The sequence below is a fragment of the Anopheles coluzzii genome, chromosome 3 (genome assembly GCF_943734685.1).
Source record: "Anopheles coluzzii chromosome 3, AcolN3, whole genome shotgun sequence".
Lineage (NCBI taxonomy): Eukaryota > Metazoa > Arthropoda > Insecta > Diptera > Culicidae > Anopheles > Anopheles coluzzii.
Genome location: NC_064671.1, coordinates 77,713,421 through 77,725,483, shown reverse-complemented (window position 1 = coordinate 77,725,483; position 12,063 = coordinate 77,713,421). Strand labels below are relative to the sequence as shown.

Sequence of the window (12,063 nt, the reverse complement as noted above, 5' to 3'; positions counted from 1 at the left end):
TGTCTCTCTTTTTTTAAATCAAAATATACGACGTGGTCTAGATGCGATACAATCATCGTGTGACTTTGTAGCTGTAGCTATCACAAGAATATTACACCCACACAAGAATATAAGACTGAGATCTCACGTAATGCTAATCAACAAATCAAAATGATGCATCGTGCAATTGTTTCACAATTAGCATTACCCTTCATTGCCAATACTGAATTACCAGCAAATGTTATACGGTGAACCCTTGCTGTACTTACAAACTACCTCCTCAAAACCATTCTGTCGAACCATCAGATTGGTCGGCGTATACAGTCAATAAATCTGCTCCAATCTGCACCAGCACCAGCGACAATTGAACCGCGTCCAACTAAAGCGCATGCCAAGCCACAAACAAAGCAAAACACACCACAACAAATTGATTTAATCTGACGCTTTAATTGAATCAATAAAACCCACTCGTGGCCAGTGGCGAGTTGTTTACCCCCTAATGTTCCAAACACACAAACCTGTCGTAGCGCCGTATGCTGGGCCGTTAATGTCATTGTTTCAATTCCTGCCTAGGCTTTATGCACCCAACTAAAGGTACAAGCGGCACAGCACTGCAACCGGGAAAGGGAGTCAATTTTTAAACCCCAGCTGCTTCCCTACAGTTGTTTGTTAAGCGACCCTAAAACAGTGGTGCGCACACTCGGTGACATCAATCCATTTCGGTTGCTTATTGTGAAAGGGCGCTCTAAAAGTGCGCCCCAGCGTTGACACGTGACGACAATTTTCAACCCTCCCAACGCTCGTACGCAGAGCCCGGTGCGCGCAAACCCGACGAAAGATTGATGATGTCGCCGTCACGCCGCAGCATCTAATCCAGCGCAAAAGGTGGAAAGTAATTTATCTCCATTCGGCGTTGGGACACATTACATTATACCAAGGGAGGGAAGGGAATAGCCAAAATAACAGAACCACTCGAACAACAATCCGTTGGCAATCCAATATCCATTTCGAGATTATGTACGGTGCCACTTTTCATGCTCTCGTGTGTTCCAAATATTGGCATCCAATTATGATGTTGCTAGTTGCTACCCTTATTTTGCACTTTGTTCCACGAGTTCTGCATAACGAAGCACTTTGCGCTGCAGACAATTGTAGTCTGAAGAATCCAAATCCAATTCTTTTTTTTTGCCTCCGCCATCCCGCACGCTTGCTATAGAACGCTGGCCAGAACTCGGGAAAGACTAATTCCGACCTGACCGAATTTCCGACTCGCAGCGAGACGCTTTTTTGTACATGTGTTTTATTCCCAAGCCGGCACCATCTCACTCAACGGGACCCGACGGTCTGCGTTCTGGTCTGCGCTGGTAGACAATCCCCTTCCCCCCCTTCTCCCCGCCCCAGGGAGCGTCGTCGCTCCACTGACCCAGAAAACATTTGCATTTTGGCTCTGCTTTACGATTTACGGTTTATTGGCCCAATCAGCAGATCAGCATTTATCGGGGTCGCCCCGCACCGTGGCGACCGAGAGACAGCGAAGATGCCAAGATGTCCGCTTAATGTTTTATTGCAATTGCTGAGAGTTATGCCGGCCACCAGAGCGGACCGACAATAAGTGTGCCGCTGTGGATGGACGAGCCGGCACCGGCAAACCGGGTCGATCGATCAATCGGATTGGATTTGACGGATGAGTGCTGACTGATTTTGTTACCGAAAAGGGAGGTGGAAAGGCAAATAAAATGCGCATGATTTCACCGTTTGTTTAATGCAAATGTGAGTCGATTTTTCTGTTTTTCCTCCGTACAGTTCTTACTGCGCGCAAAAGCGTGTAATAATTCATTCCCCGAATGGTATACCTCCATTCTCGATCGCTCTTCCGATGATCAATATCATTTTTCATCGGTTAGCAGTGCTGGTTCTGGTTCGTATCGGTGGGTCAGCAAATAATTCGCAGAATTAAAACCGCACTTCCCAGTAAATCGATTTCCCATTTTCCCATTTTGCACCGTAGGTGTGCTGCTGTTTTGTGAAACCGGAGAAGAACAACGAAACATCGCACTCTAAAATTAATGTCTCACACTTTCCACCATCAACATCAGCACCGAAGCAATAAGTACCGTTTCGTTCTGTGTAATAATGCTATCCAATTTCTTTTATTTTTGTGGCTATCATAAAAGCGAGAAAACAATTTTTCTCCTTCCACCCACAACAGTTGATTGATTTTTCTTCGAAATAAAGCGTTTACCGCAATCGAGCACGGAATGCAATCGTACGGGGATGCGATTGGGATCTACAGTTTCACACGTTTGAAATGTTTACCATTCCACGGTGGGTGATTCATCGACACACGATCAAGTTGTGCGTGCAGCACTTGCACTAATGAAAGAATAACTTTCAATTCGCTTACCTCTCTATTACTCTCTTACTCTCCATCTCTCTCTCTCTCGCTATAGAATGCGTTCGTCTTCAACACACAGGTTTAATTTCATTTTTGACTTGCGAGAAAAATGTAATACCGCCACAGCAACGCAGCAGGCGAAAGAAAGCAAGCATGCTTCCTCCAAGCACTTAACCTCGCTTACTGTGATGCATCCGATTTCTTTCTCTCGTTCTTTCTCTCTCTCTCGTTTTTACGCTCCATTACTTCCTGCAGCCAAACCACATCACTTCCGGAAGAAAGTAAACAAACACTTGTGAAATACGATGCCGAATTCTGTTTCTTTGCTTCTTACCACTCCCTTCACTCCCTGCCTGCGCTGTACTTCAGAGTTCGCTCAAACAACTCAGGAAAAGAAACGTTTCGTTTTCGGTAAAACAGCTCATCATCTGACCGACGGTAAGTAACATTTTCCTTCCATTTATTTGTTGGCCACTTTGTAACGCACCATTTTGATTGAAAGGAGGCACAGCAAGCAAATCAAGAAAATAAAGACAAGCACTAAAACCAGAAGATACCGTTTGCTTTTCGGCTGTGAGAATATTTCTGGAAATAGCGAAGCGGAGAGTGTCGCCGTGCTTCGCCCGCACGCACACGCGGCAAGTGGGCGACGCATAAACCTACTTTGCTTACCTTGCCAACACCGAGCGAGATGAGCATTTCTCCTCCCTCGCATTTTTATCGACCCTTTTTTTTGGCTGGCACGATGTGAAAGACAGTTGTTGGCAGTTCGGCATCCGTCCGTCCGGAATGATTCTCGGACTGTTTCTATTTTTTTTTTTTTTTGCAACAAAAAATCAAGATTGATCCAATTTTGGTTGACATTGTCAATGTGGATTCATTCACTTGAGACACGGCGGTCCCGGTCCTCGGGTCGGTATCGCGCTACAATACTGCTTTGCAAATAATTGCCTCTTAATCTCCCGACGGAGATACTGTCCGCTTCGGTTCACAGCATCCCCAGCACGAAAGTGTCATCTTCGCACGTGACTAGCATATCTCTGTCGGGCTGTGAACGTGGTTCACACTCACTGGATGACGGTGGTGGTATCGTGCGGTGTGTTCGGGTTTTAATGCAACGACACACCAGCACCCAGATCGGTTTTGATATCCTAAGGCGGATTCTTATCAGAACGATAACCGAAACCCGTAAGCCGTTGATGGTCCGCCTTTAATAAACAACGCGCACCAGCGTGTTATCTTACCGGAGCTGAATGTGAAAACGTATAACGATCTATTTTGTTTGTTGTCTGAGACTGTGGGATTCGGATACAGAATCCCGTGTTTGAGTCGGGTTGCTTTTGGAAGATAATTTATTCCTGATCAGATTGCAAACATGATGTTGCTAGCAATTCGACAAAAAAGAGGTCTTGTTAGTAAATACAACTAAATTATATTGTAGCTTTGTTCTGCGTATTTTGTACACTATTTTCAGTTGATATAGATGGAGTTCCAATAATTGTACTTTATATAAAACACTAACTGTTTCATATGAAGTATTTCATGATATCTGCCTTGCAAAACACACAAATCTCAATAAATACTGGATGGGCTCCTCCAAAACGGAACAGACCTGGCGTACCATACGTTCAAGCATTTATTAGAAATAAAAAAAGAAGATACACATTCTATTGAACAGTCAGACTGGTCAAAACTACTAAAATTATTGGAATTATTTTTATGAATTCATTATTTTCATTAAAATTTTATAATAAACCAGTGTAAGTATAGTAGTGTCCAAAAACAGTATACTTAATAATTAAAATGATTAGAACAAATTTCAACATCTGAAACTTGTATCACCGAACTAACAAATGTGGAATAAAAGCATTACACAATCAACATTAGTCACTCTCAGCCATAAAAAGACATGCTTTAAAGCAATTTAATTGCTTTTTAACAGAAAAGTGTTACACCTCTACCATGGCACGATTTGCGACAAATTCTACATCCCAGAACAAAACCACTTTCAGTGCTCGATAAAAGTAAACATTTAAAACCGCCAAACCATGAAGAATTCCCCCGAGTAGTGCCGCCGCAAACTCAATTGCATCTCATTTCCTGCCCACCGTTGCCCTTCCGTTGCTTGAAGCGTTATGAATGGTTCGAGCATTCCTGCACGACTAGTCCCTCGGGGCAGCCGAGAAATCAAGAGATCAAGAACGACACCACGTAACGTAGCAGGATACGCTGCTCGAGCACGACCAAGAAGGATGCTTCCTCTTTGCAAATTGTGACGTCAGACGAAAATTGGTTACTTCCCACCGGCGAAAAGCAACGCATTGGATCGCGTAAACGTAAACGCTGAAGTAGCGAAAACATAGCTGAGCGTCTACGTCCTGTTTTACGATATTTTTAGGAGTTTCCCCACACGTACAATACATCATTCTGCAGCACGTCATTGTACAATGGCATGTGATTGCGAGCTTACAAAATTCATGAGTTCATCAAATTCATCAATCTTAAAATGGATTTTTACGCTTTTCTGATGGATCATTTACTCGATTGCTGTTATCATATGTAAAAATAAACGACCAATTAATTTCTTTTTTTCTTTTTTTAAATTTACTAGAGTTACTAAAATAATCAAACTATAAGTAACATTCTATTATTTAAATTTTGTTTGACTATTAATTGTTATTTAAAGATTTTTTTATTGCATACTTAAACCCTTACAGGGTTTCCCACGATTTATTGGTCAGTTCCCATGATTTTTTGGTGCGTTCCCACGATTTTTTGGTCGTATCCCATAGATTTTTGGTTTGTTCCCATAATTTATTGGTATTTTCCGATTGGATATCAATACAATTGCACCAAAAAATTCTGGGAAACGACCAAAAAATCGTGGGAACGCACCAAACAAACATGGGAACCCACCAAAAATTGATGGGAACCAACCAATAAATCGTGGGAAACCCTGTATTCATCTGGCTCATCACATGTTTCACACGTTTCTGACTCTTTACTACACCGACTCCCAGATGTGCCATTAGTCTTCAAATGGAAAATTAAAATATAAACCACAAAGCATAAATCCTAACGCTAACCTTCATAATACAGAAATCCACAAACCTTTAATAACCGAATTAAATTTTCACCGAACCATTCTTTTTAATTAAAATTCACAACCCATAAAAACCAAACCAAACTTACCATCAACTAATGCGTTCCACACTATGAAAATCTCCCTCGTGTGTGGGTTTGACGGACCCTTTCTCTTTGTTTGTATGTTGCCGGAAAAGCTTCCCAAACTTCTGTTCCTGCTTATCTACCGAACCGTTCTTAAACCTTTTCAAAAATCCCCCATCGGACTCGGAAGCTCACGAAGAGCTTAAAACCCGGAACCATTCGATGCCCATTCTACACGTCAGTCACAACCACAACACATTCAAACCATTTGCCAGCGCACGAGCACACGTTGGAGGATTAACTTTTCTTTGCCGAGTTGTAAGGCAACATTTTAAACCACGCAATAATCTCTAGCACATCGCACAACAGAACAGAATAGAGAATAAAACTAAACGAAAGCAAAACTTTCATCCAATAAAATCGATTTTTGTTTCAAACATGTAATTTACTGTGAAACACTGCTCCACAGAGCCCCACACACACATAAACACACACACACGGGATAAGAGATTTACACTTTGGCCAGGGGCCTGCGGCAGCTACAGCCGCAAACGGTTCATCCCTTCGCTTAGTCATTTTCAACTTCCCATTGATCACGTGCCGGACAAAAACAGTGAATAAAAAATCACATTCAATTCCAAACACGCCGCACCCCACCGGAATGGAATTGAGTTTCACCTTTACATACTGACAATATTTGTCCGACCGCTGTTCGTGACACCTGTTTCCCATCTGTAAGCCCGCCAGCACATTCTAGCGCACCAGCACACTTGGCACACCGCTTGCTTCTTCGCCACCACCAGTGGGTTTATATATAAACCCGTGCGAGGGCACTTCATCAAAACTGCTGTTCTATAATTCAAACGCTTCCAAACCTTGGCACCACTAGCACACACGCGCTTTGCTCATCCAACGGGCGCACACAGTCACAGTAGAGCGGGTTGCATCCGCGTGCGTACCCGACGACCGACCGTTTCCAACTGGCGGGCAAAGCGAACCGATGTCTTCCGAATCGACCTGTTTCGCATCCCATCCCAGAGGCAGATCAACCGTCTCCCGGTTGTGCGCTTGGCGGCTCACAGCTCTACCAACGGTATGTGTGTGTGTATGTGAACGGACGAGTTGCCGCTTGCTTTTCGCCGCAAATGCAATCCCGCCGCGTGTGGTGGTTTCGCGCGCGCACCCGAAGACACAGGCTGACGATAGTCAAAACAAATATCATATGGGACGCGCCGACGCAACCGGAGCGGGGCATCCACAACAGCTGGCCGTGTGCACCCGTAAGGCACAGGCGGCACGATGTTGGGGCGAAATTTCGCCCCATAATCTATACGCTCTCAGCGCCTACTAACGTTCGCTCTCTCCACGGTCACTCTCGCCCGTGGTAAAGCCGGCGACAGACGGACGCCGAAGACGGTTGCTCGAGAGCGCGCGTAAACTGAACGCTCTTTTAAAACGTGCCAAGGAAATGAAACGCATTTTCCAAACGTACTGGTAAGTGTTGATTTGAATCGGAGGAGAATAATCGTATCTTCAAGCTGCTGTATAATACGCCACAACGCTGTGTCGAGGGGCGGTAACGTTCTCGGGCTGTTGTTGTTTGTGGATGCTGAAGATTGTTTACGTTTCGGGGCAGTGTTAGCATTTTGATGCATATCGTAAGTGACGGAATGCATTTAGAAAATAGTTTCGATTGACTTCTTTGCCTAACCTACGCACCGTTCCCACGTAAAAATGTAATAAATGCTCTCCATCGTACACTAGTTTTACTCTCACTGTAAATTAACTAGTCTGTTACTAGAGGAATGATAAAGATTGATGTAAGTCTTACAGAAAATATTTAAAACGAGATTTATAATTATTTAGACAGACAAGATCCATGACGAGATTAGGAATAATGATACAACCTTGTCTTGTCTTAGTTCTCTAATGAGATTCATGGATACTACTTTCTTGTTGTAGAGCATGCGTCCCCAAACTGCGGCCTGCAAGAGCCTATAATGAGGCTTGCGATGATTTTGTAAAATTAAAAAAAAATGACTTTCTCATTATTAGTTAAAATATTAATCTAATTTTAATTATTTTTTATGTTTACAAACTACCTTAGAAAAGCACCAATATGAACCTCAACAATGCGAAGCAAAGCATATCCTCGAACGAGACTCGTAACAGACGTCCACTTATGCGACACAGGAAAAGTATCGTATTACCAGTGGACACTGAACGTGATATGAACCAATCCAACAACATCGGTACAACAAAATCCCATTACGAATGCAGCAGGTGAATCAGGAGGTCTCACCTACTACGCGACTCTTCAAACTTCTGAGTTTCAGGTGCTTTCGAGAGCAATCAAAAGAGAGAATGCAACTGTGTGTTTGAGTGGCGCAGAGTGACTCAACAGCAGTAGAGGTTCACAGCATGTTCGAAGGATCGCAGGATCGAAGGGTTTAGCAGGATGCAGCCAACTTTGCATGCGGGAAACTGTGTAACAGTAACAGAGTAAAAGAAGAAAAAGGCATAGATACCGGTACAACATTCGGAATTGACTACATGCACATATGAAGGACAGGAGCCAATCAAGAAAGTTGTCCGACATACATATACAGAAATATGAACCAACTATCAACATTATTGACAGGTACGTGCTATTCACTGATTGTATTATTCCTTGTACATTTCTGCAAAAAACGTTCGATATTCTTAAACAACATTCTTTTTAATGCGCAAAAAATATTTCATATTTTTATAGTTTTGTTTTTTTTTAAACGTTCGACGAAATACAATAACCTAATCTCGAAGAAAGAAAAGGTTAATAGAGATAATAGATAATAGATAGCCACTCAGCACATGGTTTCAATGATCATCAATCTATTTTCTAAGAAATTCGAAAAAAGAAAATATATTCTAGAGAATTTCGATGATTTTGGTATCTCTGATATAACGTAAATATTGATGAAATTTCATGGAAATGAATTGATGATACACGAAGACAATATATCCTGTTATTTTAAATAACTTCAATAAGTGACTTTAACTTCTTCAAGTTCTACTTCTAGTAAAGTACTAACAGTATTGTATAAAATAATAATTTATTATTTAAAATACTATATAATTATTTACAATAATTTAAAAAAAAACTATATTGATCCATATCTTCTATTATTTTAAGAGTACTTAAACACTTTATCTGAACAGAAATGCTTCAAAAAGACAACCCCCAACAGAACGTTCACCTGCCCAGGTGTACCTTGTTAAGTTTGATCTTCTTCCCGCCGAAATGCTTCACCTCTTCCCTGTTTGTCTTGCCAGTGCAAAGAAGCGAAAGCACACGAAACTGTCCAACTGGCCCCCCCAAACAAAGCAAGATAATCGACGTACTCGTGTCAAGACACCGTTGCGTGCGCTTACTAAAACTACTCTATTTCGCCAGCGCTGCCTACCGCGAAACGTCTTCCCGTCCCTTGTGCCAGCTACCGCACCTCACAGCACCAGTAGGGTCCCTTGTGCCAGCAGTCTTCCTGACGCCATCACCGCTCGATCGAAACTCGGTCGTTCGCTTGAGGAACGCTGGAAGATAAATTGTTTACTTAACCGAAGCTCCTCGGTTGCATTCATCTTCTCACACTCCGCGACCACCACCGCGGAGAGCCGTGGTTGTGGCAAAGTCTACTCAAACATCAGACCCCCCCCCCCCTTTTCCAGTTCGACCGGCTGTTGTGTTTGCCATTTCAACTCGCTGTTCCACGCTGGTTTTGGTACGGTACGGTAAAGGAGCAAAACCTTGTCCTGGCTACGCTGACGATTCGCTTTTTTATGTGTGTGTGTGTGTGTATTATGGCAAACTCCCAAGCGCAAACACCATCCAGAAGGGGGGGGGGGGGGGGGAGTGGGCTTTCTTACACGGCCGAACGTCCCGCTTCTCTGTACGTTGCTCCCGGTACGGATCAGCTCGAGTACGATGTTTGCACCCGACAGTGACAGCCTTGGCGTGGCTAATCCGTGTGGCGACAGTGCAAACGTCACCTGTACCTGTACTACCGACAGCCGAAGCATGAAGGTGTGTACCTTCCAACTGGAACTGATCCCGAAGGTTGGTCCGCCTGAATGGTGGATATGCGATACACGTCGGGGTCTTACTGATGGTCCTTTTATGTCTTTGTTTCTGTGTGCTTTTGTGGTTAGTGCGTCCTGTTTGAGCTGGATTTATGCAAAGAGGTTCGTTATATCAATCCGTGTCATCATTTTCTGCTTCCACAAGAACGTCCTTAGTGTGCTCATCTAGAACATTCCGCGTTTCGAGTGTTAATTGTGATTAATCTATCAAACGTCACGTCGGCTTTTTCTGTGTAGGAAGTAAATGAAAATAGCTCTTCACTAGGTACTCAACAAAAAAACGCACAAAGCACCTATCCCTGTTCTAAGCAACGATCTAATAAACTCCTCAATAAAGTTGATTGATTTCGAACAATGGGCAAGATTGCAGCGTGTATGCCACGAAGAGCGTGCTTCGGTGAGCATAATCTTTCACAAAGAATTCCAATAAAACAACATAAAGAGCGTTAGCTAAGCAGGGGCGGTAATCATGCTATCTCGTGCACATCCAATCATACACATCGCACAATCGATCAAAGGCACAACGCACAGTACCACCGGCCACGTAGTAGTACACTCTTCACATTGCCCCGTGCTCTTCATTCATTTATCATCGCCCCAAAGGAACTCATTGCCCCTTCTTATTCCTTCCTTTCATTCCATCCCCCATCCCACGCAAGAACACACAACAGAACGGACAAAAGGTCAGCCACGGGAGATAACGAAAACGCAACACAGAGCCAGAGGAATGGATGGAAGATTAATTTTCCACCCACTGCATCGCATTTTTGCAGGAAGTGGTTTGCTGCCGTACATATATAGAAGGTTTGCAAGTCAGCTTAAAAAAAAAAAACAGACCGCTGCCGCGATACGTTTGAGTGAGTGAGTGTTGCAGGAGTGCAAAAATTGAATAAACCACTTCCGGGCGTAAGCTAACGCGCTGCTAACCCAAGTTCGCACTGCCAAAGCATTTGTCAACGTCAAGCATTTTGAGGCGCCCGATACGCACCCGACCTTTTGGTACCCATCTTTGAGTCCCTGGAAAATCCAAAATCGATTCAGAGGAGCGATCTCTACCCTGCCTGGCCGTGACCTTACCCATTTACGTCGTGTTTTTGCGGTGACAAAACGAAGCCTTGCGAAAGTCTCCCAACTCTCTATAATCATCACCAGGTTTGTGGTGTGAGATTCATATCGTGAACTTTCAGCTTGGCTGGCATTTCCACACTTCTCTCCAGTGCGGCACTCCAAATGCCAACGTTCGACGGGGGCTGAGGAGGACAAGTTCTAGTACGCCCGGAAGCAAAACACTAGATGTTTTGTTCATTGCCCTTTTGCTATCTCACGGGTTTAGCTTTTATGCACGCGTTACTTGAATCTCACCCGAATACTCCGACACTCTTAACGGTCGAAGCACTTTGGAAGTTATCTCAATTTGTCACGTTATCGTGCTCCATTGTTTGCTGACTATATTCCCGGTCTGGTGGAGCACCCGGAATAAGCGGGGGCGAAAAAGTTACTCCTAAAAAGCGGGAAAAGTTAGTCTGATACAACTGAGCTGCTGATAGCATCGTGCTCCGATTCCTGGTTGGCGTAAAGCAAGGAGATTGTTGATGAGGCAAAAGAGATACTTCCCTGCAAATATTGTATAACAATGGCATTCAAAAAAAATGCCATATACCCTTATGAATACCCACTTTATGAAAATATCATATAAAATGTAGTTTAACGTACGATTAAACTCATTCCTTCTATCAATTCTGCACAATCCATGAACTGATGAACATCTCCAATCGATTGCACAGTAATGAACTTGAAGTACAACTGTTGACAACAGTAAACTTGAACCACCTTCAACTGTCACACCCTGATCGTGATATAGCGAGCAAGCGAGACAAGGCCATCCAATTCCAATTCAAACCAGTTTAAGCTCTCCGGGGCTGTGTGTGTGTGTGCCAGACCCCTTTTCGAAAAACGAGAGGAGACCACTTTAAAGTACAGCTGTTATTGTACCGAGGGCACTTGAGTAATCGCTTCGCTGACTAACGCACCTCGACCTCCGGAGCACACGGGCACACTTACCTACATGACGGAATTGAGGTTAGGTGGTGCCAATCCCAACGACTACTAGGCGAGTTAGGTCATACCAGCTGACACACTCGCAAAGTCGTACCATGCGGCATCTCCCGTTGGGATTAAGGGTACGTGTCCTACTGGTATGGACAATCCCACCATGAAAACTCGATAACCTTCACGCTAAACTTCTATTCCCCTGTTGGGAACGTGCTCACCCCGTGTGCCCCAAAACCTGGTGCCAGAACTCACCTTAATAGCCTTTTCAACAAGGCGTGTGTGTGTGAGAGTGTTTGCTATCGAGTATAAAGTGGACTGTAAAGACAAATGTTCACATGTCGAAGTGAAGAGGA

General features: G+C 43.7%; 1 protein-coding gene across 2 annotated transcripts in view; it reads right to left on the bottom strand.

The window, feature by feature from the left end:
- Positions 1–6,575, bottom strand: part of LOC120956479 (serine/threonine-protein phosphatase rdgC) — a 53,336-nt gene extending 46,761 nt beyond the window's left edge. The window contains exon 1 of one of the 2 annotated variants that reach the window (XM_040377968.2): positions 6,418–6,575. The gene's annotated coding sequence lies outside the window, so the exon portion shown is untranslated. The remainder of the gene's footprint in view (positions 1–6,417) is intronic. The other variant, XM_040377967.2, reaches the window with a different exon arrangement.
- Between the last annotated feature and the right edge of the window lie 5,488 nt (positions 6,576–12,063).